The sequence below is a fragment of the Rattus norvegicus genome, chromosome 8, assembly GCF_036323735.1.
Source record: "Rattus norvegicus strain BN/NHsdMcwi chromosome 8, GRCr8, whole genome shotgun sequence".
In the NCBI taxonomy this organism is placed as follows: Eukaryota; Metazoa; Chordata; class Mammalia; order Rodentia; family Muridae; genus Rattus; species Rattus norvegicus.
The window spans coordinates 50,634,315-50,661,018 of NC_086026.1; the positions used below are offsets into that span (position 1 = coordinate 50,634,315).

Consider the following 26,704-nt stretch of genomic DNA (forward strand, 5'->3'; position numbering starts at 1 on the left):
ATATCCTTTCTAAGAGACCCATAGTGGGTACTGTGGGAGGGATTAGCCCACGAAAAAGAACATCAACTGCTCATTTTGCCTTCCCTCATTTTGCTGGGCAGATTGAGACCAATGCTCACTCACCTTTGCCTCCATAGTGACTAGCTGGTGGGCTTCGGAACCCAGCAGAGAGATCATCTTCTGTTGGGAAGTCTCAGCAGTTTCCTTCAAACATACCCATGAAGACTTTAGAGTCAAAGCTGGCGTTTCCTCTTGAATATTGTCTGGGCATCCCTTTAAACTCCCTCATGGTCTTACATCACAGACACATCAGCCAGTCCTGCTCTCCTTACCGTCACATCCCAACTTGTGAGTCTTTATTTACCAGTGTGATTATATAACTGTTTGACTTTCCCTCATGAATGTGAGCTGTATTAGTCAAGGACCTAATGAGTTGGGCACAGACAATGAATCTAGATATTAAAAGCAGAAATGCAGGGATGAAAGAATTCAAAAATAAAATCAGGAGTAAGTAGAGATGATGGTCAGAGATTAAGGACACCTTGTGCTTTTCTCACAGATCACATTTCTAAAATCGCCTACAGAATTCCAGAGAGAGAGAGAGAGAGAGAGAGAGACAGAGACAGAGACAGAGACAGAGGGAGAGAGAGAGAGGGGAGGGGGAGGGAGAGGGAGGGAGGGGAGGGGAAGGGAGAGGGAGGGAAGGAGAGGGAGAGGAAGAAGAAAGCTAAGGGGCTGAGGATAGAGAATGGCATCCATCCATCACCTCCTGAGGAAAGGCATCTGTGCTCTTTGAGGGAACTCAGAGCACCTCGGAACTGCCAACCTGGTTGTGTCAGAGGCATGGTCTGTCTGTGATTCCACAGGGGATGCCCCCATCATTGCTGCAGGAGCCCGTGCTGCTGCACTGCAGGATTCCATTAGGGATAGGAGATCAGTTCAGAAAGCCAACCTCAGTTACAACCCATAACCCAGGAGAGGATTCCTCCTATTTTCATGTTTTCAGTTTCTCTCTCTCTTTGTGTGTGAACAATTGTGTACCTGTGCCTGTGTGAATGTAAATACATGTGCAAATGTGCTCTCATGTATGTGAAGACTGGAGGCCAATATCAGACTCCTTTCTCAGTCTCTTACTGTACCCGAAGCTCACTGATCTCGGATAGCCTGGCTGTTCACCAAGAGCACGGGGGATCTGCCTGTATCCATATTTCCAGTGCTGGGATTGCGGGCACGCATTTCTGTGCCTTCAAAAAATGTTTACGTTGGTGCTAGGGATCCAAATTCAGGTCTTCTAAAGATTTTTGTTTGCTATTTTAGGCACTAAAACAAGAACAGCAACTCAATCAGCCTCTAAAGATGGGTCCGGCTCCCAGTTCTGCAGTTATTACGTTTGCTGTTTTCAACAGTTTTGTGCAATGGTTATCGCTGTGTCAACATTTAATAGAGAAGAAAGTAATAGAATTAATGAATGGTAGACCTGAGATCTGAGCCTCAGGTTTAGGCTCTCTGTTCTGCCTTCTAGTCCAGGGAGCTACTGTCTGAATCTTACTCATATCCCTGGTCTCTACATAGTCCATAAACATCTAAGTTACTGCAGCCACCCTATGAGGTGAATGCAGTTACTATGCCCCCATTATAGCAGATGGCATCAAGGAACCGTACTGAAGAGCACAGAGGCATTACTAGACGAGCATCCACCTGCTTGCTCCAATTGTTACCAACCACTCTCCATCATCCCCTACATGCTCCCATCAGTCCGGCGGGACAGTGCTGGCTGGTGGCATGGCTGCAGCCTACTTTCCCTGCTTGTGTGCTTACAGTGAGTGAATCGGTGGCTTCAGTTTTCATTCTTTCTGTTTGAACTGGTTCCTGCCCAGAGAGTGCATTCTTCTCTGCCCAACTTCAGCCTAAATTTCACTTTTGTGCCAGTGGAGAATAAGAGTATTTCCAACTGTCCAGGACAGCCCATTCCCATGACAGCCATGGGACATGACATGAGAGCTCTCTCCATGTTTAGGGACATAGAACTTGAAACTGCCTTTGCAAATGAGATGCCCAAGTGTGTTCATGTTCCTCAGTCTTGACCTAGTCTGTTGACACATATTGTCCACGTGCCAGGCAGAAGATGGGACCCAAGTTCCACTCCTCTCTCTCCATATTTTCAGCCTTCTTCCCTGTGGGATGCTTCAGCCCCTGTTGTCCATTCTGTAGAGATTAGCTCAAGTGGGGCCTGATCTTTTCAAACTCAAATTTCTAAGTGCTCTTGTCAGTATTTGGGCCTTACAAGGTCTTTGCTCAGCTCTTGTGACTCCTGACTTTCCTGGTTTTCTTTGTTTGAGCTTTGTTTGGTCTTAAACTCAAGCCCCTTGAATTCAATTTTAGACCCTTTTCCAGCTTGGTCAATCCTGTACAGACATAGCAAACGTCTTCCTCAGTCTGATCACACCTGGCATCCTTAAAACCACTCTACAAGCCTTAGAAACAGGAAACGCTTGCCTTTGACCTAGATCACAGAAACTTTCGGTCTTAGTGAAGTTGAAAAACAGAAAATGTCTCCAAGTTTTCCACCCCCCACAGAGAAGTTAAATACGGAATCTGATTGGAATATGGGGGACTCACATATGTTTGGAGGTATACATGACACTGTTGAAATTTCAGTAATTAATCTGGATAGGGAAATGTGTTTGTTGGCCTGGGGAGAGGGCTCAGATGTCCACATGGCAACTGTGACACTAGAGGTTTCCCAGCAGCCAAATAGAGAAACTGTGTTTCATGGTCACATCTGTAATACTATTGTCGTGGGCTGGATTTAGACAGATCCTGGGAGCTCACGGGTCAGCTAGTTTGTGAGCTCTGAGTGCACTTAGAGACTGTCTCAAGAAATGAGGTGGAAATCAACCCCTGTCCTCCACATACATACACATGAACCAACACATACACAGTCCCACATTTACATGTGTGTACATACCCCACATGACATAATCTTTAAGAAGAAAAATGTGTTTGTGATCGTCGTCAGAGACTATAGTTAAAAATATACCTAAACACACGAGTGCGCCTTATTTACCAATAAGAAAAGCAATACTTACGCAACATAGAAAAAGAAAAGGAAAGGAATGAATAAGTTGTAAAGCCAGAAGAAATGCTCCCTGGACTCTTGAAATGCCAGTCAGTGCACTCTTGCTCAGTGCTCACCAATACTAATAAGTTGCAGAAATCAAAATTAAATGTAACTCAAGATCAGTGACACGGCAGAGGGATGGAACTCCCATCCAATAGCTACATAAAGAGACCACGATTTCTAGAACACTCTATATAGTAACACATCCACACACACACACACACACACACACACACACAAACACACACACACAAACACACACAGAGAGAAAGAGAGAGAGAGAGAGAGAGAGAGAGAGAGAGAGAGACACGCATACAAATGCACACACAGACACAGACAGAGTGAAAAAATGTTATATATAATCTAAAATTTGGAAGCAGCTTAAATGTCCAGCATTGGCAGAGCAACTAAATAAGTTATATTTATCAAGTAGAATGCTCTGTAGTTTTTAATGTGTACTTGAACTTTGCTTAGGCATCAGGTGACAGGACAGGAAGAAAAACTGTGGCTGTGGTGATACCTACATTGTAAAAAATCATACGGCTATGTGGATTGTCTTAGTTTGGGTTTCTATTGCTCTGAGCAAACAGCATGACCAAGTTGGGTAGGAAAGGGCTCATTGAGCTTACAATTTCACATCACTGTTCATCACTGAAGGGAGTAAGGACAGGAACTCAAACAGGGGAGGATCCTGGATGATCCTCTGTGGATGCAGAGGCCATGGAGGGATGCTGCTTACTGGCTTGCTTACATGGCTTACTCAGCCTGCTTTCTTATAGAACTCAGGACCACCAGCCCAGGGGCGACACCACCAACAGTGGACTGGTCTTCCCTAACCAACCACTAATTAAGAAAATGCCTTATATTTGGATCTTATGGAGGCTTTTTCTCAGTTGTGATTACCTGTTTTCAGATGATTCTAGCTTGTATCAAGTTGATTAAACAAACAAAGAAACAAACAAACAACTAGCCAGTACATGGGTAAACATCTGTATCCATAGAGGATAAGGAGGAGATTCATCAACTCCCTTGTGGCTATCTACAACTATTAAAGATGATTTGAATTGTCACCGATATGGCTTTTGCAACTTTCCCCCTGATTTTTTGCTAACAAATCTGTGTTATTATACTCATAAAAGTAATTGGCATTACTAAAGTGTGAGCACTTGTCTTACTTGAATTATCACTAAATGTTCTTCTTTAGTTTCCTTAAAATATTGGTGCGGAGAGAAGGGCAGTACCTCCTTCTCTTTTGTGGTGACTGGGCTAGTGTGAACTGTTGGTGTTGAAAGGCACACTGTGTGTGTCTCCAGTATCTGGGCAGTGAGTCTTGGAGGGCTCCAAAGGCCTCTGCAAACTGTCCCCAGGTGCTCCACTGTTTCCTTGAGACAAGTCTTGTTATATAGTCTAGAGTATTCTGGAACTTACTATGTAGGTAGGCTGGCCTTGGCCACACTGTGATCCTCTCAGCTCCCTTGGAGTGCTCGAATTACACGTGTGAGCCACTCTACCTGGCTATTCATAGACGGAAATTAGAATAATACTTATCATGAATCTAGATACAAATACTACTGAGATGCGTTCTCCCTGGAATCTTACGTCGTCACCCTGTCTTAAAAGCTATTTTTAATGAAAAAAAGAAAATAGGATTTCAAGTCTAGCTTCCCCAGCAGAACTGCTTCCTGTGTTGACATCAGGCCTGGAAGCTTTCTGTGGCAGAGCTGTGCTCCCTCCGTGAATGAATGAAGTCTCACTGCCCCTCACCCCCCTCCCCTCGTTTGTCTCTGACTGTAACTTTACTCAGCAGATGAGCCTTTTCTTTCACAATTTGCCTGTTAGGCATTTGGTCCTATTTTGTTCTGACGTTCAGCTGATGGAGATCTAAGGATCTAAAAGGAACATGGATTCTGGTATCAATTTGTCCAGGTCTGACTGTTATGAACTGGCTTTGCATCCTAGAGAAAGTCACTTGACCCCTCTGTGCTTCAGAACTTTGTCTGCCAAACACTGGTGGTAGCTATCACATAAGGCTTGAGGGTGTTGAGGATTAAGTGGGTTTTAAAATGAAACGCTATGAAACCCTGCACTTTCTAGATTACCTGGCACAGAGTGGGTGTTCTTGGAATTGCAACTGTATCACTTTCTTCCCTAAAGATGGCAGATGTACCCTTTGGTTTACCATACCTATAGAAATAGGTTGGTTGTGGTTTCTACAAGTCTCCAAATAGTCTATCAATCATATCAAGTGTATTTAGCTTAATGTCTTTTTGAAAATGTTTATTTTTATTTAAAATTATTCCTGTGTCCGTGGATATATGTGTATGAGTGCAGATGCCCATAGAGATGAGAAGCCTCTGATCGTACTGGAACTGGAGTTATAGGCCATCAGGATCCATCTAATGTGGACACTGGGAATTGAACTGGGGTCCCCTGGAAGAGCAGTACATACTGCTGAGCCATCTCTGTAGCCCCTGAGCTTGATGTCTTAATGAAGCTTGATATTCTGTAGCAATTTTTTGAAGCTCTCACATCCATTGTCTCATTATTAGTTCAGGATTACCATGACTAAGCAATGACAAGAATTCTTTTTAAAACTGCTTCTGATGTTGCAGAGATGGCTCAATGGGCAAAGTGCTGGCCATGTACCTGTGACTGACGTTTTAATGTCCAACACCTATGTGAAAGCTGAGTGGACTTGGAAATCTGCCTGTAATCCCCGGGTGCAGAAGGTAGAGATAAGCCTGGGTAGCTGCCGAGTTTGACTAGCCAAGTCAGTGTGCTCAAGGGTCTGTTGGAGACCCTACCTCTCTATAGGAGATGTAGTGCAATCTAGGAAGATGCCCAATGTCAACCTTGCTTCTCCACCTTCACCCATGTGAACATGCACTGACATGCACATATGCACCCACACATGAACGCACATACCCCACATGAATACACATGTGAAAGAGAAGAAAGAACACTTTACATACTGCAGATGTCTAACCTGGCTTACTGTAAAACATCGTCAGGAAACTAGTCACATTTCCCCACTTAACAATTCATCGTTAGAATCATCTCCAGATTTAGAATTTGTCTTCTTTAGACTCTAAGATTTTACACTGCAAAAGTGTTTCCCCTACATAAGCCACATAATAACTCTTGTTAACTATTTCCTGAGAGATGAACAACACATTCACTGAGTAGCTCCACTCCTCTGGGGGACATGGGTAATAGTTTAAGACACTTTGTTGCATTCCTTGCAATCCCATCTCAGTGCTTTAAGGTTTTAGACTTTTCTGCCTTCAGAAGATGCCAGTATGCTAAGATTGGGACCACTGGGAAAGTGATTTAGCAGTTACATCCTTCCCAGTAGAAATGGCTGCTGTTGCTCTATGGCTTTGAAGTATCCACCAGACCTGGGTCACAGCATCCTCTCCTTATGCAAATGATTGACACTGAGTATCATGCTCGATTTTAAAAAGTGTGCCAGTTTGTGTCAAAAATAAGATCAGTTGGAGGGGCGGGAACAGTTTATAGACGTTTCTATGCCTGTTACCTCATCTTATACTTAAAGTTAGACTACACTCCCCTCCCCCTTTTAAAAGGTACCTCATTTTCAAAAATTAAATACAACCACATCATTTCTCCTCCCTCTTCTCTCTTCAACTCCTGCCATATTGCCCTCAGTCTCTCTCAAATCCATACCCTCTTTTGCTTAATTATTATCACCAGTGTGCAAACGCGTGCACATAAATATATAAATATGTAAATACAATCTACTGAGTCCATTTGGTGTTGCTTGTACGTCTATGCCCTTAGGGCTGACTACTTGGTGTTGGATTGACTTTCGGGGTGCTCGCTTTTGTGCTTCCTATGAATTTTTGAATATTTTGAATATTTTTCAAGCCCCAGAATGACAGAACAAGGAGCACTTTAGACCTGCTCTTCTGTGCCCTGCCACAGAGAACACCAGCTTTCTCTCAGGCCTGTCTCTGGTGACAAAATGGATGGTCAGGCACGGCATTGCCCCGATATGTCCTTCACTGTTTGTGATAGTCTGGCCTGTGGCAGGGCTAAGTAAGCATCCTCATCGATCTGCCATTGCTCTAGCCTTTCCTCTATGCAGACTGTCCCTGAAAACCAAGATCAGGGATCTAGTGGCTCAGGGCTGCCTTCCTAGTCAGAGAACAATGGCTGCCCTTCCCCATCCACCCATGCAGCAACCAGCACATCAGGATTATTTGCACCAGAATCCTGAGCAAAGACCCATTGGTTCCGATCCGTGGTGTTAGCGTATTGCAGTGTCTTGTGACAGAAGGACAGGCTCAGCCTTAATAGCACGATCTCCTCGATCTCCTCACCTGCTCGATCCTCACAGCACTGGGAAGCTGCAGGGTTCACTTTTGGGCCGGGGAGTTGTTGCCTGGCGCGCTAAGAGAATCCATCTTCCTAAGTGTTTTTCCTTTCCAGTCACGTTTTACTGCTGGAGTTACTCAGCGAATTAATAGCTAGAGAAATGCAAAGCTCTTTCCTTATTACTTTCTATCGATCTGATTGCAAAGTCATTAACTGAAAGGCTCGGAAAGTGTGATGGGGAGTTGAACTCTGGATTCTCCCTGCGTCTGGGTCCGGATCTGTCTGAAAGGAGCCTTTTGGTCTGACGTGAATTATTCTTTCTTTGTCAGTTCTTGTGAGAGCTTTATTCAGGCCTCGTGAGATTTACAATTGGAAATCGTACACTGCCTCTGCCCTGAAAGAAGACGGGAGCTCGGTGTGTGTGTGTGTGTGTGTGTGTGTGTGTGTGTGTGTCTGTCTGTCTGTCTGTCTGTCTGTCTGTCTGTCTGTGGGGTTGGGAGGAGGAGTCGGGAGTCACCATTTTGGTCACCCCAGATTACCTACATATGACAGAGAGGAAAAGAGAGACAAACTCAAAACCGAACTCCCAGAGGTGGAAGGCAGGCATTTTGTTCATGCCTTAAGCTGTTTAATTTGCAATGTTGCCTGTTACAAGGTTGTTTTTTTGACTCATTTCCACTCCCCATTCTCAGAATATATGAAACCCGAGAGAGACTGGTATGTAGTTAAGAGATTTTGTTTACGGTTATCTTGCTATTTTGATTGCCTAACTTACTCTTCCCATAGATTTCTCCCACAAATTCAAATTAACCTGAGAGCTTTTACATACATCAGGTATGTGTGCATGCATATTTCATAAATAAGCTAATATGAAAAATTTAAGGAGGTCTTCTAAAGTATGCCAACGGGGGGGGGGGGCAAAAATCCCCAGATCAGATAAGAAGCACCAGACTTCTTGCTTTGGTTCACAAAGTAACGCCCAGGTGTTTGTGTTTGGTTTGTTACATTTTAATGAGATGAGTGTTTATTCTTTAAACATTTTTAGGCTCGGTACCCAGATTTTTCACAGCACATTTAAATCTACCACAAAGTGTCACTCATCTCTTGTTTTTCTAGAATAATGCAGTTTGGATGCATTGAAAAGTTTAGTACATGTTATTAATAACACATGTTCAGCCTCACGTTTTCACCCTTCCGGGAGGGCCTATACTAGAATTTTCTTCCCCAAGGTGTGTCTGAATCCTGCTGGTGCTTTCAGCCTACAAACACAGGAAGTGCTCACACGGCCACAAAACATGACCCTCCGTCTAGAACACATCTTGAAAATGTTTCCATCGCTTTCTGAGCACAGGGACAATGGCTTATGGTTGGGGGTGGGGGTGCTCTCCTCCTGCCTGACCTTTGGCTTGCTGAGAGATGTGTATGGTGGCTACCCTGGGCTCTCTCAGCTGCTTTCAGGCTGCCGGGGAAGGCGGCACCCACATTGGGAAGCAAAAGCTGTCGCAGGCTGCCTTGCCCATGACAGCGTGTCTAAAAATACACCACCGAGATGCAGGCATATGCTCGCGCCTCGGTGTGAAGGAGCTCTCTCGCCTGTGTTTCTTGCTATCCCCATCTAAATGCTGGAGCGAGGAGTTAAATTATTCCAGAAGGCCCGCCAGGGTCTGATTTGCCACTGTCTGCTTCCTCGTTGCCTTTGAATGGGACCCTTGATCCAAGGCTTTCAGAGACCAGCCGGTGCTGATGGGGGTCCGTGACTTGGCGGTGGCGCCTGCTTGCTCCTTCTCTGTCTCGAGCATGGTTTTCTATCCTGCCGGGGAGGGCGAGAGCGCTGGGCAGAGGTGGCACCTGACCCGCTAGAACTCCGATGTCACTGCTGTGGCTGTTACTCCCCTCCGCAAGAGTCAAGGCGCACGCAGGACGGTGGGTCACCTCGCTGGCTATTTTGCACATTTCCTTTCTCTTCCTTAACCTTGTTAGTTTTTTTTTCCTAAGTGCCCAGGGTTTGAGGGGGTTCCTTAGCCCCTCTCTATCTATTCTGATCTGAATCTCTCTCGCAGGTTTTGTAACACGTCCTCTCATTAGGAAAGCTTGCTAGACTCTCGGTCCCTGTCTTTGTAAACAGGGTTTTTTTTTTTTTTTATAAATGATTTGTTGTTTTGGGGGTCTCTCTCTCTTTGAATATCAGCTCCAAATGTCTTAGCTTCTGTGGCTACCTCACATGCTGAAATGATTGTTGAGCTATTGTGCTAGAGAAGAGAGAAAACAGAAGGGACTCTTCAGAGTGATAATCTCAAGAAAGGAGATCAGAGTAGAGAGACCACAGAGGACGCTGTGTGCTCGGCTCCAGCATGGCTGAGAAAAGTTCTCCAGGTGAGACGACTGTCTCCTTTACAGAGTCAGAGAGCACCCAAGATATTTTGTGTCTCGTTTGAAATGATTTTAATTCTAACAAGAGGCACTGATGAAAGAAATCTGGTTTCCCATGTAGGAGAAAGGAGGGGCACAAAGCACACATACAAACAGCCCCAGACCACACCACCCCTCTGGAAATTTGAAAGTGAGGGAGAGCGATTGTTAAATAGTCTCTCTCTCTCTCTCTCTCTCTCTCTCTCTCTCTCTCTCTCTCTCTCTCTCTCTCTCTCTCTCTCCTGTGTTTTCGGATTAGCAATATTTCTGTGTCCTTGGCCACTGAAGGCAGTGCATTGTTTTTCCAAAGATTACATGGAGGTTTCTCTAAAATGAAATGAAAAATTATTTATTTTATTTCAAACAGTGAGTAAGCTCAGAATCCATCCAGTAAAAGCTAATACAGACATGTCCAACATAAGCTGTTATTCTCCATGAGCAAACCAAGCACCGCAACACGCACACCCTCCCCCTGAAGCCAACACACCCAATGTTAGCCAAAAATCTAGGCTGCCTGTAAATCTTGAAGTGCTACCCTCTGTGGAGAAGAATGAACCTCCCAGGATGCTTTTCTGCAACTGAACACTCTTCTTCTTCTTCTTCTTCTTCTTTTTTTTTTTTTTTTTTTTTTTGCTTTTTGCTTTTCTTCTCTGTTAAATTTCCTTGGCCTCTTTCATAGAAGACACCGAGACAAAGAACATTAGCCACACAGTAACTTTTAGCTCCCCGTAGCAGCTGGGTAAAAAAAAAAAAACAAAACGGTGAAAGGATCAAATACGTTGTAAACTTGCGTTTGCTCTTAGTTCAGTCTAATGTATCTTAATTCCAATGATGCTCGAGAAGCACTGTGTTTGTGGATGCGACGCAGCTAATTACTCGGCTAGGTCTGTTAATAACCAGAGGAGGACATAGATTTGGGGGGTAAGTAGGAGGCAGAACAGAGAGAGGCACTGCTGTGTACAGCCCATGAGCTACCTATGCTGGAACTTATGCGTGTTTTTCGAGCTTTGTTCCTTCAGAGGCGTTGAAAGTCTCAGCTAGTGCTGACTAATTGATGTTGGTAGTCACCGTGATAGGCTCCTCAGGTCAGAAACCCATGCAGATGTGTGTGTTCATGCAAATACTCAGGGACACACGGCTCACTTACACAGGCTGGTGGTCTTCGTACCAACAGGACTGTGCTGGAGGTTATGGGGCATAAAGCAGGAGGGAGAGAGAGAGAGAGAGAGAGAGAGAGAGAGAGAGAGAGAGAGTCACCCTGCAAATGGTTCTAAAATGCATCCGCAAATACAGAAAGCTTCAGAACCATCCAACGATGCAAGACACCCCATTTCCCCCCTTTCTCTGCAGGGCACCTCTATCCATACTATTCGCATAATAATAATAATAATAATAATAATAATAATAATAATAATAACCTGGACAAGGTGAGAGCCCTGCATCTTAGCTCGGAATTCATCTGGTTTTCTTTCCCTTCTCTGCCTTGTATTTCTCAGCTCATTGTCCATGCATCAGATGGCAGCCACCCTTGCTCTTGAAGGCCAGTGTCACAGCAGGCAGGGAAAGGGGGCTGAGGGACAGCATTGTCAGAGCCAGGGTTTGTCTATTGTCTTCTTTGCTTTCACCGCTTTTCTTTTTAATTTTTTTCCCCTGAGGCTTTCCTGTCCTAGTGGCCTCTGTCCAGGAGGAGGGAGGAAATTACAGGGGTTCATAGACTGGAGGAATGGAATGTTTTCATTGTACGCCGTTTTAATAAACAGCTCAGCAGTGCAGGCCACAGAATTCGAGAATGGAGTGCAACTGGAGGATTCTAGCTGAGATGGAGGGGATGCTGTGGAAACCCCACCTCAGCCTCCCCGCCCAAGGCAGTTCCTTCTGTCACAATCCCTGCTGTGTGCTGCTTCTTTTTAGTCTTTAAAATCATGAGAGAGGGGCCCCCTCATCTGTCCTGCTTCTGCTTATTTATTGATTGGTTCCGTGCAAACCTATGTGGGAATTTTAGGGCAGGCCCGAACTTCTGTGTGTGTTCTGTTCTGAAATCAGTTCAGCCTGAGCCTGTCTGGTTTTGTGTTTTTTGGATCATCTAAGTCTGCATGTGGGATTACAGTGGTAGTTCAATGAGCTATGTCACACACACACACACACACACACACACACAATGACCATTGCTTGTGTAGGCATCTGCCTTCTTGGTTTTCTATTGCTTTGTACCTTAACCTTAGCTGCTGTTTCAGACGGTCTTTATGTGTGAGTGATTATCTTTTGTGAACAGGTTAACTCCTGATAGCTTTCAAAGTTATCATAGGTTACAGAGTCACACCCCCAAGTGAAATTCCTAGGAAGTTAACTTCAGATATGCATTTGATGGAGCGTGAGAGTGTTGGGTTTTTCAACCTGCCACTTTGACTTTATACAACTTTTATTTCTACAAATAAAATCAACCCACAATGATTCCATATACGTTGACTCACAGGATGGATTAAGTGCTAACTTTGTATACAGAGTGTTTAACTACCAAGCACTTTCATGCATTTTACAAACTTAAGTTTTAGCTTGGAAAAATCACTTGGGTCCAAGTGGCTAAGTATAATTTACTTCCAAGGTTCTATCTAAGTAAATATAAATACATTGTAAGTTCCCCCCCTCCCCCTTTCTGCTATTTTCCCCTACTCTGGCTGGGGTCTAAGACTCCTTGCTAGTTTCAGAATTTGATAAATACACAGCTTTTCTGTTCTAAAATGATTTTAAGTCAAAGGTGGCTGTGTCTACATGCAGAGACCATGTTCTATTCAGAAGTCATTCAATTGATGCTACATGATGTGGGTGTGTGGTTGCTGGTTAATACAAACTTTTTCCTTCCCTTTCCACATGATGGTAACAGTTGGTTGGTTAATGTGAGTTTGTAAAAATCTTCTGGGTTCCTTAGGAAATCAGCCAAGTGTCAAGCCTGTGTGTGTGAACATCTGGTCCGGTGAACAGCATGCACCTCCTTTCCCTGTCTCCTCCCTGTGTGGATAGAAAAGGCTCTCAGGCTGAGCCACCTTGTCTCTCTTTTGTAAGGAGACAGTTTGAAATGTCTATCAAAAAAAGATTCTTGTAAAAATGCAGGGCAGGCTGCAGTGTGAACGAAAGGTTGAGCTTAATTGTGGCCACCCTGATAGGCCACTGTGTAATTCCCAGTGTGTGTCTGCAGCCTGTGTAATCCTTGCAGCAGCTTTCGACCAAACTTTGTGAGCAAGGACAATTTCTCTGTGATAGGGTAGTTACACATATTTTTTAAAAAGTTTACTTGGCTTTAAAACAAAATATTGTTATTGCTAGAGGTAAAACCAAGGCCTTGAACATGCTAGGGAACAACCATTGAACTACATCCTTAGTGCTATCTGTCTATCTGTCTGTCCGTCTATCTATCTCTATCTATCTATCTATCTATCTATCTATCTATCTATCTATCTATCTATCTATCTATCTATCTGAACTATTGAGTAGTCATTTGGGACTGATTCAAAGTCAAAACTAGATAAGTAAGTTTTGGGAATGGGGAGATCAGAAGTCAGTCTCAGTCTCTCTGGCTTCTTCAAAGCACTTTGGCCAGAAAGCAATGGAGCAAGTGTTCCATTTTTGGTCAGCTCTATTTTGGCAAAATCTGAGATGGGCAAAATGTGAGGTTGAGCTGTCTCTCTCCACCTTAGCAATACCAGAAAAGCCACAGAGGTGGGTTCAAGTCCCTGGGTCTGTAGGGGTGAAGCTGTGGAAAGTTCTGTTTGCTCACTATCAGGCCGTTGATTTCTCCATGGGCTGGGAGGTGTTCTCATGCCCACGGAGACAAACTTGGAGAAAACCCCTCCAGGCCTGTGTCCTCTAGAGATGTTTAACTTCTGGGACAACCGAGTTTGGGGCAGAGACTGATCCCCAAAGGTGTTACAGGTGTGGATTCAAGTTTACTTGTTGATCAGTGTATATCATACAATCGCCGTAGTTGTTTAAGTAGACATAAAACTTCTGATGTTGGTTTTATTTTCTGAGAGAATCTCAACACTGTAGCCCAAGCTACACGCATGACACTCGTGACCACCCTGCCTCAGCCTCTCAAATGCTGGGAACACGTGCACACTGCCACCTCCAGCTGACACAAAACTTTGAAAACACGTAGATCTCTCACTTGGACACGTCTCTTTTCATTTCTCTCTGTGCATTTTACACATAAGTGCATGCATGTTCAAATGCGTGTAGGGACGTGTAATATGTGTGTGCGTATGCACATGCATGCCGGTGGACATCAGGTTTCATTCTCTGTCGTCTTCACCTCTGTCATGGACGCAGGTCTCCCAGTGGAACCATCAGTGGACAGATGTGACTAGTGTCACTAGACAGCTTTCTTGGGGGCATTCCCCCATCTCTGTCACTTCCACCTGGCTTGGTGAAGTCGGTTCTGCAGATCCAAACTCTGGTCCACCCAGGTTCTCAGCAAGCACTTTAACTATTCACCCATCTCTCCAACCCAGGGGCGTTACTTAGCTGTAGGTTTGTTCCAGTTCCTGGACTTTTCTGTATTGAAACATCATTTGGTCAGAACATCACTTGATGCCTTTTGTGTCTTAGAACCTAAGATGATAAGTATCTGTAAAAACTTTATTTATTGTAACCCTAAAGTAAGTGTGTGTGTATGTGCCTGCACATGAGTGTGTGTGTGCCCACAGAGGCCAGAGTTGGAGCCTCTCGAACTGGAGTTCCGAATGGTTGTAAGCCAGCAGATGTGTGTGCTGGGAACCAAACTGAGCTTCTCTGCAAGTGTAGCTAGTACTATTAACCACTGAGCCATCTCTGTAGCCCATACACATTTTTTTTAAGAAAAAGAAAGGATGAAACAGTGTTTTCTGACCTTGTGGGACTATTTCTTATCCAGTCACAAACAATAGATCACAATCATATGCGTAGACAAAATGTGGCTCTTCATTACTCCTTACCCATAATGCCCTGATAATGTCGTAAACAACCTGTTAAAATAATAGAGCACAGCCATGAATAGTAAACTAATACCCAGTCTCATGACTAATTGAAAAGGTTTCCTCTTTTCTAAACCATGTGTTTATTGTTGAGATTGTCCAGTTCGGAGGCCACAGCATCTTTTGGATTTATCTCATATTAGTACTGGGAAGACCTCCTCTTTCTTCCTCCAGTACGGGGTTACAGGTGGCCTATCCCTTTGAACATACAGCATGCCCTTCTCTATCCAAGGATCGGAAGCCTCTGCAGCCCCACATTCGCATAACTTTACTCGTGATGTCGAGATCTGAGTTGTCAGAGATATATGAGAGACATTTGTTCAAAGAGGAGTTGCTCTCACTGCTAACCAACCACAGGGCCCTGCTGTCCCTGTGATTTGTAGGAATATAAACAGGGAAACCCCAGTGACTTGTCGGCTCAGCAGAGGGTGGTGCTTGGAGGTGATGTTCTGTGTTCAAGGAGTTGAGTTTAAAGATAGCCAATGTGAGAAATGAAGGTGCTCTCTGGAGATGGTGCTTTGGCAACGGTTTGTTTTTTATTCCCAACCATTTCAGGATGGAGTCTAGGGGTACACACAACCTGTAGACCTTTGAGGCTTCTTTGAACATAATAATTCTATCTTAACAGCTGGCTTGTTAAGTAGATTATAGAGTTCTCTAGCATATAAGAGACAAAGTGTGATAACACATGGAATACATGCACACATATGATGCATACACATTCATTCAGTATGAAATATTTACAATAAATACTTCATTAACTTATTTGGGGGATGGGGAATATGCATGCTGCAACACATGTGTAGAGGTCAGCGCGCAACTCACAGGAGTTGGCTTTCTTTCTCCACCATGTTGATTCCTGGGATCAGGCTTGGTGACTGGTGCTCTTCCCCACTGAGCCATCTCACCAGCCTTTGTATGTACTTGTATGTAAGAGAAGCAGTGAAGACTGGGGGCTGAATTCTTCCCCTAGCCACTTCTCTGGGAACAGATTTAGAAGTGAGATGGTGGGGTTGGGGATTTAGCTCAGTGGTAGAGCGCTTGCCTAGCAACCGCAAGGCCCTGGGTTCGGTCCCCAGCTCCGAAAAAAAGAAAAAAAAAAAAAAGAAGTGAGATGGTATGAAAATTAGCCACCCCAGAACTGTTGAAAAGGAAGTTGTTAGGAGGGTAATAAGAGGCATTCTCAAATGAATACTTAATCCTTCCCAATGTTAGCAACATCTTTCTTTCTCCTTCTGCCCTTGGGAGCCTCTCAGCCCATTTCCCTCAGTGCCTGACAAGAAAAGACTGAAGTGGTACCCAACAGAAGCGCCAGCCTCACTGGCCAGTACAGTCAGGTTGTTTAAGCATAAGCTAAGAAATTACAGATAAATATATTCTATTCAATCTGTTGAAGGAAATCCATTATTACTGTGCAATGCATTTGGCAATGATCATCTAGTTCATCTTCATAGTCTTTCTTCCCTGCTGTAGAGGAAGGGAAACTGGGGGTTCAGGGGAGTTGGTTTACCCACAATTAAGTCACATATGGTGATGATCTGGGGAGATGGGACCTTATTTAAAATTCTGGACATAGTGGCACACACCTGGAATCCCAGCCCTGGGAGATAAAGAGACGAGAATACATTCGAGCTTGTTGTCCAGCTAATCTAGACAAATCGGAGTGTTCAGTGAGAGACTGTGCCTCAAAAGGAAAAATAGATGGAGAGTTGTTACCAGTGGTCCGTGTCTGGAACTGGTATTACAGATCGTTGGTCTCTTACTCAAAGAATTGTAACAAAGATACACACAGATTATGAAGTAGCAATAAAACTTTACTCAAAAGCAAAGTGGTCACATAGGTTGGAGTACTCTACTGCTGTTGGGGCTTCTTTTTAATGGCGTTTAAAGGACATGGTAATTTGTTGTTCAGGGACATTGTGTGTGTGTGTGTGTGTGTGTGTGTGTGTGTGTGTGTGTATCTGTTCTGATTGGCAGGTTTGGATTATGTACATATTTGCTTATTGTGCATGCCCCTTCCCACAATGCATCTGATTTTAATCATATGCATGCTCAATTATGCACAGGCAATAAGGTGACAAGTGGGGGAGTTCTCTGAGAAAAGTTCTGTCAGAGGGTAGAATTTGCCTTACTAGACCTACCCCAAAATAGTTCAAACCAGATTGGCTTCAACCCATTGCTCCTAATCTGAGCTATAACTGGGGATGTTTGAACAGAGAATGTCCATAGCTTATGGCTGTTAAGGGAAGTAGAAACTTATCTCTTCAGGAGAGCATCTCTGCAGGTCGACACAGGTGGAGGCTCTAGGCTGTGGGGTGAATTGCTGGAAGAGGGGTATGTTTTCATAGTACATACAGCTGTGGGTCCTAGATTGTTGAATCCATTGTTAGAGGAAGGGTGTGTTGTGTATACCAAACCAAGGAGAGACCCATGCTGCTTGGCTGTTCCATGCCCTTGCCTACCTCAGAGTGATTGAGGAAGATACCTAATGCCATCCTGAAGCCTACACACACACACACACACACACACACACACACACACACACACACACAGAGAGAGAGAGAGAGAGAGAGAGAGAGAGAGAGAGAGAGAGAGATGTGAACCTGCACTCCTACCCGTTGTATGCACAGGAACGTGTATACACACATGCTAATAAAATGTATTGTACTCAGTCATGAATTGAGATGACGCCCAGGCCTGCTAGGAGCTTCTTGGCTCAGGGTGTATTATTTCTCAGTCCGTTTGTTTCTGTAGGCTGGTTACTGTGATCAGAGAGACCCAAACTGCTCTTAAGAAACTCATGCTCAGCTGAGGTGAGCTTGGAAAGGAGATATTAGTTCTAGCTCTAGCATTTGCTCTTGTCCTATCAGCACTTGGGAGACTGAGGCAGGAGGATTGCTGTGAGTGAATACAAGCTCAAGACTGGGCTAAGAATAAAACCTTGTCTCGGTAAAACCAACAAATGACCCCCCCCCCACACACACCAAAGTCAACGTGGACTATTATCTTACATTCTTAATTTCTTCCTTTTAAGAGCCTTAAAATTACTGTACTGTGGCTATTCACACAAGCAAAGTCACTAATAATAGGGGGGAAAGGTGGCTTGGGGACAGAACTGTAGCACAATCAATACTCTTAGGACCGTTACATAAAACGACAATTGTGATGTATCACCTACGTCCCATGACTGTCACCTTATTTTCTGACTCCAAGTGTTTTCATACTACACGATCTTGGGACAGCTTCCTGGTTTGTTCATGTCTCTGTCACCTTGCATTATGATGGCAGCCAGACCTTCTGCCTCTCCTCCTAGTTTGTAGCTCTGTCCCTGTTGAACTTATTCCTTTTGCTTAACTCAAGCTGATGTGATTTGCTAACATCTAGAAAACTTACTTCCTTGGCTGCTTATCGGCTCACTTACTGTTCTGGATGGTGACACCAAGGAGGACGGTATGACGTGCAGAGTCATGTAAAGAAGCTTGTGCTGTCTCACTCAAACAACATCTAAAAAGCGCTTTTCAAAAACGTCACGGGTAATTATTATTGTTCAAAATAAAACACCACAAAGTATATTGGTATCTTTTATTCTAGTGTTCATGAAATATTGAGTTTATTTGCATAAATCCTGCAATTAAAAAATTTCCTAAACTGAACTAGGTTACCCCTGCAGACTGGTGTGTGGGTTGGCGGGTGGAGGATGGCCACAGGAAGGGGAGAAAGTGAAGAGACTTACTCAAGGAAAGGTAACCATTTGCACAGGATGAAGCAGTCCTGTGTTCTCTAACGGACTGTGACTATGAATGCATGAGACGGTGGTGCACCCCTTCGCTTTGCACTTGTCGAAGCGGCGCTTTGGCTGGTTCTCAGTTTCATTCTATGTCCTCTTAACACTTTAAAAAACACAAGACAGGGGTTGGGGATTTAGCTCAGTGGTAGAGCGCTTGCCTAGCAAGCGCTAGGCCCTGGGTTCAGTCCCCAGTTCCGAAAAAAAGAAAAAAGAAAAAAATACCAGACAAAGTTACTGTGAAGTTTGGTGGCTGTATCTGGGGAACCACTTAAAAAACATGGCTGATCCAAGTCCATGATCCAAGAACTCCAATAGCAGTGGATCCACTTTCCCTAGGGACTTGACTGAACCTGATGGAATCCCAGGATTCCAGCAGACAGCCAACAGCACAGGGAAATAACCATTGGGAGAGTGATTCCTTCTTTTCCCGACAACACCTCTACAAGAGACTTTCATCCTTTCCTAGGCAGGCATGGGTTTATTCAACCAATAAAAGTTTGTTAATTGGTACTTGCTTGTTGAAGACTTGTTCTCAGTGCAGGGATGAAAAAGATAATGGCAAAAATATGAGAATAATCAAAGATGCAATATATATATATATATATATATCTTGTATATAGAATAGAGCATCTATTATTATTATATATTATCTACTATATCAAATAAGTATATAAATATAGGATATATTATGTAATACAATAAAATATAAACTGTATTATATAGTATCTATAATAAAAAACACCTCAAGAAATCTGTTGTGTATAAAGAGATAACAATGAATTCAGTCCAGCTGTCACAATAGCAGCCTGTAGACACTTTACAGGACTAGGAAGGGTGTGAAGAGGAGACAGTCTGAATCTTATATTCACTAACATTATGCTTGTGCTTGGGACTCAAAGGAGTAAAAGGCAGGGTTTATATTTGAAGATATTTCAGTCTAGGTTAGAAGACACGCAGGACCTTAAACATACCACATACAGGGGTTGCATAGACAATAGACCATGATAGAGACATGAAAACTTACCCAGGAGTCCGAAGGATAAACCTTTATACCTTTGAGAGTCCAGTAAGTAGAGCTAAGCCATTTGGTATTGGTACTAAATGGAAGGAGAACCTGTTGAGCAGAGAGGTGTAGAGACTTAGAGAAAGCAGAGACAGACTCATCTGGAAGGGACTAGGAGTTAGAAAGGCTTCAAGGGAGGTAGCATTGGCTCCTAAGTATTGAAGGCTAAGTAGACTCTCACCAAATGGAGGCTTTGGAAAGTGACCTGGGCAAGAGAGCAGGGAAAGGGCTGAAGAGGAAAAAGACTAAGAAGCAGTATTCACCAAGGGTGGGCAATGTCTCAGAACGCAATGAGAAGTATGTACAAATATCCAAAGCTGTTTTCGTCCTCTGGTTTTTGTCTCCTCCACCCAAGCTTCTGATATGATAGGAGGTGGTGAGGAAGCAAGCAGGGATGTTTTGGAAAAGCCTGCTAATACATCATCATTCCAAGTCGGATGTTACAGCAAGGTTGCTTAAGTTAGCCTTGATGATGGTGATAAGAAAAGATGGATCTGAGAGATGGGCAAGAATCGGAAAGCAGGATGGGCCGGAGGATGCTGTTGTGGACAGGAAACGTTATCAATACTTAAATGTCCAGAGGAAGTGACCAAGATGAATCCAGGAAGAGAATCAGGGCATCTGCATAAGATTCTGGCCTCTACTGGATAAGTGGTCTTGGATGATAGATAGGCATTCGTATAGAGCGTTGGAGTTTTGAGATGTCCAAGTCAGTTTGAAGTAGCAGTGCAGACAGCAAATAGGCATTCAGTAATATCAGCAGAAACCCGGGGGAAACAGGTATCTGGGCTGATGGGAACAGAGAAGTGTTCCTGGGTTGGGGGACTAGATTAGTTCTTACAGCAGTGGGGGCTTGTTCAACTCAGAAGATGAGGGGAGCTTAGATGGAGATAAATGGCCACAATGGTGCCAACACTTCAATAGGGCAGGGCAGTGATACAAGTGAATGAATTATAAAACTAAGTACTTTACCATTTATCCTTTACTTACAGCCAGAGTCATCGTTACCCCAATTTGTAGAGGAAATGGATTCCGAGAGGTTGAATAAAAGTCTCAAGTGGTTCCAGTTAGAATACAAGACTTGAACGCAAATCCTTTACGTTACCCAGAGTCTTATTCTGATTGGTTAGGATATGTGTCCTTAAAAGGTAGGGTTCTCTTTCTCCAATTTAATTTTGATTTTAAAATATTGTAACTTTTTAATTTTTTGAGTTTATAATATCTCACTAATGTGTTTTTTATTGGATAGTTTATGTATTTATGTTTCAAATGTTATCCCCTTTCCCAGTTCCCAGTTCTATGAGAATGTTCCCCATCCCAACCAACCCCACTTCAACACCCCAACATTACCCTACACTAGGGAAACAAGCCTTCACAGGACCAAGGGCTTCTCCTACTATTGATGCCAGACAATGCCATCCTCTACTACATATGTGGTTGGAGTCATGGGTACTCTTTGGTTGGTGGTTTAGTTCCTGGGAGCTCTGGGAGGTCTAGCTGGTAGATATTGTTGTTCTTCCTATGGTGTTGCAAACCCCTTCAGCTCCTTCAGTCTTTTCTCTAGCTCCTCCATTGGGGTCCCCATGCTCAGTCCAATGGTTAGCTGCAAGCATCCTCATCTGTATCAGTAGGCTCTGGCAGCTGCTCAGGACACACCTATATCAGGCTCCTGTCAGCTTGCACTTCTTGGTATAAGCAATAGTGACTGGGTTTGGTGGCTGCATATGGGATGGATCCCAAGGCGGAACTTTTAAATTATTATTATTTTATTTATACCTATATATAATAACTATTATTAAGTGTTTATTATTAACCTTAATTGTGCTTATTCATCAAATGTGGGGCTGTTACATGGATGTTCTTATCCATGTGTTGCTTTGGTTATCTGGGGCCATTTGTGCTACCATATGTATTTTAAGTTTTTTCTTCTTTTTTCTTGTTTATTTTAGCTTTGTTCTGGTTCCTATGTATCTGTAAAGGAGTAGACTCTCAGAAATCTTGAGTTAAACAGAAATGATCAATTCTGGTGTACATCAACTTAATTATTTCTCACTAATGCTTAGAACTGAACACAGGGGTGTAAAAATATCAGATTCAAAAGCCCCTTTGAAGGTCTTCTGACCTAACCAGCTCACCTTGTAGAGGAAGTAGAGAGAAAAAGGAAGAGACTCAAAGTCTTGCAACGAGTTCTTACTTAGCAAAGCTGGAACCCCACCCAGATGGCAGCTTCTTAACCAGGACTGCTACAGTGTATCCTGGGATCCGAGAAATCCACATACAGGAGGCATAAGTCATCCTCCTGCCTCTGAGCTCCCTAGAATTAGATGGAAACAAACACCACAAATAGACATTGGAGGAGACTTAATAGGCAAAAATTCCTAGACTATTTTTTTTTTCCGGAGCTGAGGACCAAACCCAGGGCCTTGAGCTTGCTAGGCAAGCGCTCTACCACTGAGCTAAATCCCCAACCCCTAGACTATTTTTTTTTCAGTGACTAAGATGGGTGATAGAGGAAGCCAAAGCAAGAATTAATAAGCAATTCACCCAAACTGATCTCAACAAGTACTAAAAGGCGAGGGGGCATGGTGAATTTGATGTGGATGCCGATGGGGCAGGGGTGGGGGGAATCACGTGATGTGTTTCTTATTGGTGTGGAATATAATCTTGTCCTCTTAGGACAGATAAGAGCAGTGGTTCTCAACCTTCTTAAAGCTGAGACCCTTTAATACAGTTGCTCAAGTTGTGCTGACCCTAATCATAAAGTTATTTCGTTACTCCTTCATAAGTGTAATTTTGCTGCTGTTACGAATCATAATGTAAATATCTGTTATGCAAGATGTCTGATATGTGAGTCCTGTGAGGGTTGCTACCCACAGGCTGGTAACTGCTGTATAAAGAGAAATGCTATCCCAAGCTAGATAACACATGATCTGTGAGACACAAGGGTCTGGGGATGAGGTGTAAACTCCTCTCCCCGCTAAATCATTCTGTTCTGCTTCTGTACCTTGTCTGTCAGAGGATTAGGCTGCTTTTTTACTTGCCCTCTCACCTGAGTTCCTGTCCAAAGCTAGTGAGCCATTCTTACCGGTGAGTCAGGGAGAGAAATCCTTGGGGGCTGTCTCACGCTCTCATGGATGGTGGTTCTAAGGCCGGGCAGACCCTGGCATGGCACCAGAAATGACTGTTAGCCATGGCTATGTCACCACCATGTGGAGCCGATGGCTCATCTGGTCCCTTCAGCCTGAGCTGCTGGAGTCAGTGAAGGCCTACTGTGCGTACATACTAATCTGCCATGGGGAGTCTCATCTCATCTGGTTCTTGCTAACCTGTTCCGTTGGGTTCAGTGACACTCTGGCCTTCCATGTTTGCTCTGTCTGCACATTCTTGGAGTTGACCATAAATGTACTTCACCTGCAGTATCATCTCTCCGCTTTCAACACTGGGGGTGCAAAAAAGGTTCCTGCATGTTCCAGCTAGATAAGCAATCTACCACTGAGTTAACAGCTCCCTTCCCCTATTCTCCAGACTTCACAAGTATCTGCTTATCCCATACTGTTCTCAGTTATACTGTTATCAGGTTATATGTATATGCATGTATATGTATATGCATGTTATATGTATATGCATGTATATGCATGTATTCTTGTAGCAGTCATTTTAAACACACGTTACTTTTTTCTTTAAAAACTTTACATCTAAAATTAGCATATAAAGCAATTCATCTTCTTGGGTGTGTGGTTCTATGATTTTAATTCCTGTGTGGAATCATTCATCACTCAGAGCAGAACATTTGCCATCCTAAATCTTTTCCCACACCACTGCTTTGTCCTAACACACCTCTGCCATGCCCTGTCCTTACAGCCTCAAGTTTGCTGAGAATAGTGTACAAATGGAATTAGAAGAAGATAACGTTTGGTGGAGGTTGCGTGGATGGCGTCTTCCACTCAATACAATGTCCTTTAGATGCATCCATATTGCTATGTCAGTAACTTTTTTCATCATTTAAATAGATCCTTGCTATGCCATCCACACTGGTGTTTAACTAGCGTTGATCTCCATCTCAGCATCCTGAGTGTTGAGATTTCAGTCATAAGTTACCGCATCCGCATCCTGCTAGAATGTATTCCTCTTTGTAGCTCAATGGTATACTACTCTTGGTCTTCCATTCATGGATTACAGGGCATTTTGACTCCTCCCAGTTTGGAATGACGGTAAATAAGATTGCCACGATATCCATATGCTTATATCTGTGTGACTGTAAAGTTAGTTTTTTCCCCTCTTCCGACCTTCCTAAGAGGTAAGCTTATCTCTTAGTTGGTATCACTTTCCCCCTTTGAACCTGAGTGTGTCCCACCCCTTGCCTCCTGCTCTCAGACACTTGCCTTTCCTCTTGGATAAGAACACCCCCCCACCGCCCCACCCCCCACCCCCTCCTTCTCATCTCTTCCATCCCACAGCCTTTCCTTTGCAAATGAGGAACTCCCAGAACAGAATTCTAGTGGTGCCCATTTTAATTCATCTACATTTTCTCAGCTCCTGTTTGCCCTGTTTGCCTGTGGCTTGGATTTTTACACCAGTAAGGGAGTACTCTGTGCTGGCTGGTTCACAATGCTGGATCCATGGTGCCTGTGATTAAAACAAAACAAAACAAGACAAGAAATATAGGTGGAATGGAAACAAGCAAGAGGAATAGGGTAGGAAGGAGGAGAGAGAAGGGGGAGTTGTGAGAACTCCCACGGAAATAACAGCCTGACAAGAACACTTCATGTATCTGATGCAACACATATAGATAAATGTTGCAATACTTTTATAGAACCTTACAATATTGTCTTCTCAATTGTAGGCAAAGACGGGCTGCCTGGAAAGCTGGACCCAGCCTGGAGCCTGCCACCCAGATTGCTATTTTGTGAAACCTTCTGCATACAAATGACTCAGATCCAAACATTCAAAAATGATCTCGGAGGGCCATCTGGTTCTCACTGGTTCTAAAAGCTTCATTCAGTCCAGGGTGTGGATCCGGTTCAAAAGACAGAAAAGAGCTTTTCACAGAGAAGGTCTAATGTGTGCCACTGACCAAGGCTGCAAGCTAGCTTTTAAAACCAGCCAGCCATGATGCTCTGAGGGCCGGTGGATGATGACTTTCATAGATCAGTGGAAGTCTGATAAATATTTAATTGATGATGAGGTTGCATAGTGGTTTGAACACACACACACACACACACACACACAAACACACAGATGCAATTTTGTATCATCAGGAAACACGTGTTAATTTGTTTGGGTGTCTGAATCAGTCTGTGATTTAGACTGAACTAGCATGTCAGGCAGGCCATGAGGTCTCCCGGAGCCGTGTAATCTTTGCGATATGTCATTTTTAATTCGTGGAGACAGTACAGTCAACCTTGCAGTCCGTATGCTAGTATTGCTTGCCTTTGCCGTTTACACAGCCTGGCTGCTTGTCTTCCTGACTAAAGGAAGGTTTGTGTCCTCTGAAGCCAGGGGATGGCGACTGCTCCTTTGGGAGGCTCAGAGCAGGAACAGGATTGGGAGATTGTGTGATCTCAGCCTCAGCTTTGGGCTACACCAAGTCCAGAGACGAGGCACCGGGGAACAGCAAGTGAAGTGCATACAGTCGCGGGTGGGGTACTTGACTTACTTCTCATTTCTGTGCGTTTTCTCTGACTCATCAGACAGTAGTGTTCAGGGAGACACGCGTGCTTCCGTTAATGCAGGCACACCAACCCAAAATGTAGCGGATGCTGTGGTCTTGAAAACTTTTTCGTTAATGGCTTCTCATACTCCAGGATGCAGAGTTCAGGAATGTCTTGCTCCCTGAAATCCAGCACAGTGCGCCACATAAAGAATATATTCAAGGACTTTGTTAGATACTGGAGACAAAAACCAGCTTGTTAAGGGCACCGATGAGTGAGATGGGTGAATGTCGGGACCTTGGTGCAGTCATCGTACCCCTACTCCAGGCAGCTCAGCTTTCTCTGTTCACTCTTAGTGAATCCCGTGGTGGACTCACCTCATCTGTCCAAGGCTATGATGTTTTAGGAGAGTTTCACCATTGCTGAACAACGGAGACAGCCAGGAGCTCCTAAGTGCAAAGAGGTTGGTAAGTGTTTTTTTCCAACAAGTCAATATTTCTCTTCAAAACCAAACAACTTCAGTTGACCTTATTCCCTGTGGCTCTTCCAGGAGACAGGAAGGAATCCTTTCAGCAACCAGAAGTCAAAGGCAATGATGGATAGCATACTTGTCTGCCCTAATGTGTCTATTCTATATGAAAGGGCATTTAAAATAACTTCCTTAAGTGAGAGATTTAACAGTCTTGCTTTTGCAAGCTCTTGACGAGTGGGGTCTCAAACCTTCCTAATGCTGCGACCCTTTAATACAGTCCCTCATGTTGTGGTGACCCCCAACTATAAAATTATTTTCATTGCTACTTCATAACCATAATTTCACCAGTTATGAATCATAATGTTAATACTTTTTGGAGAAGGAGGCTTGCTAAAGGGGTCGCAACCCACATGTTTGAGACTCACTGCTTTAGAAAGAGCCTTGGTCTTCATAGAAGACTTACAGGCACTTGGTGCCGACCATTCTTCAGTATGGTCTCCCTATTTTGTGTGTGCAATAAGGCATAATTTCACAATGATGTGTGTATGTGTCTATGTATGTTGTATGCCTTTTTATATGTTTATGTATGTATAGAGGTTAGAGGTTCACATCAGTTGTATTCCCCCATTACTCTTTGCCTTGTTCTTTGAAAGCATATGTCTTAGTTTGGCGCCCATTAACTCAGCTACATGGGTACTCAGTAATCCTATGCAGGGAGTGCTCTACCTGTCTCTGCCTGCCCCACCACTGCTGGAATTACAAACACTGTCACGGTACTTGTCTCTTAGGTGAGCATGGAGGATTTGAGCTTAGGATCTTGAGGAATGAAGGAAGCACCTTATTCTTTGAGTTGTCTC

General features: G+C 43.8%; 1 protein-coding gene and 1 long non-coding RNA gene across 2 annotated transcripts in view; one reads left to right on the plus strand and one right to left on the minus strand.

The window, feature by feature from the left end:
- Mir100hgl (Mir100 Mirlet7a-2 Mir125b-1 cluster host gene like) overlaps positions 1-26,704 on the plus strand; it is a 265,006-nt gene that overhangs the window by 38,411 nt on the left and 199,891 nt on the right. The window contains exon 1 of the transcript XR_010054360.1: positions 721-9,382. The gene's annotated coding sequence lies outside the window, so the exon portion shown is untranslated. Of the gene's footprint in view, positions 9,383-26,704 lie in introns of the transcript that reaches the window.
- Positions 10,197-11,848, minus strand: LOC120094125 (uncharacterized). The gene is made up of 2 exons (XR_005488111.2): positions 11,287-11,848; positions 10,197-10,603 (listed from the first exon to the last, which is right to left on the minus strand). It is a non-coding gene; the product is annotated as an uncharacterized LOC120094125 (long non-coding RNA).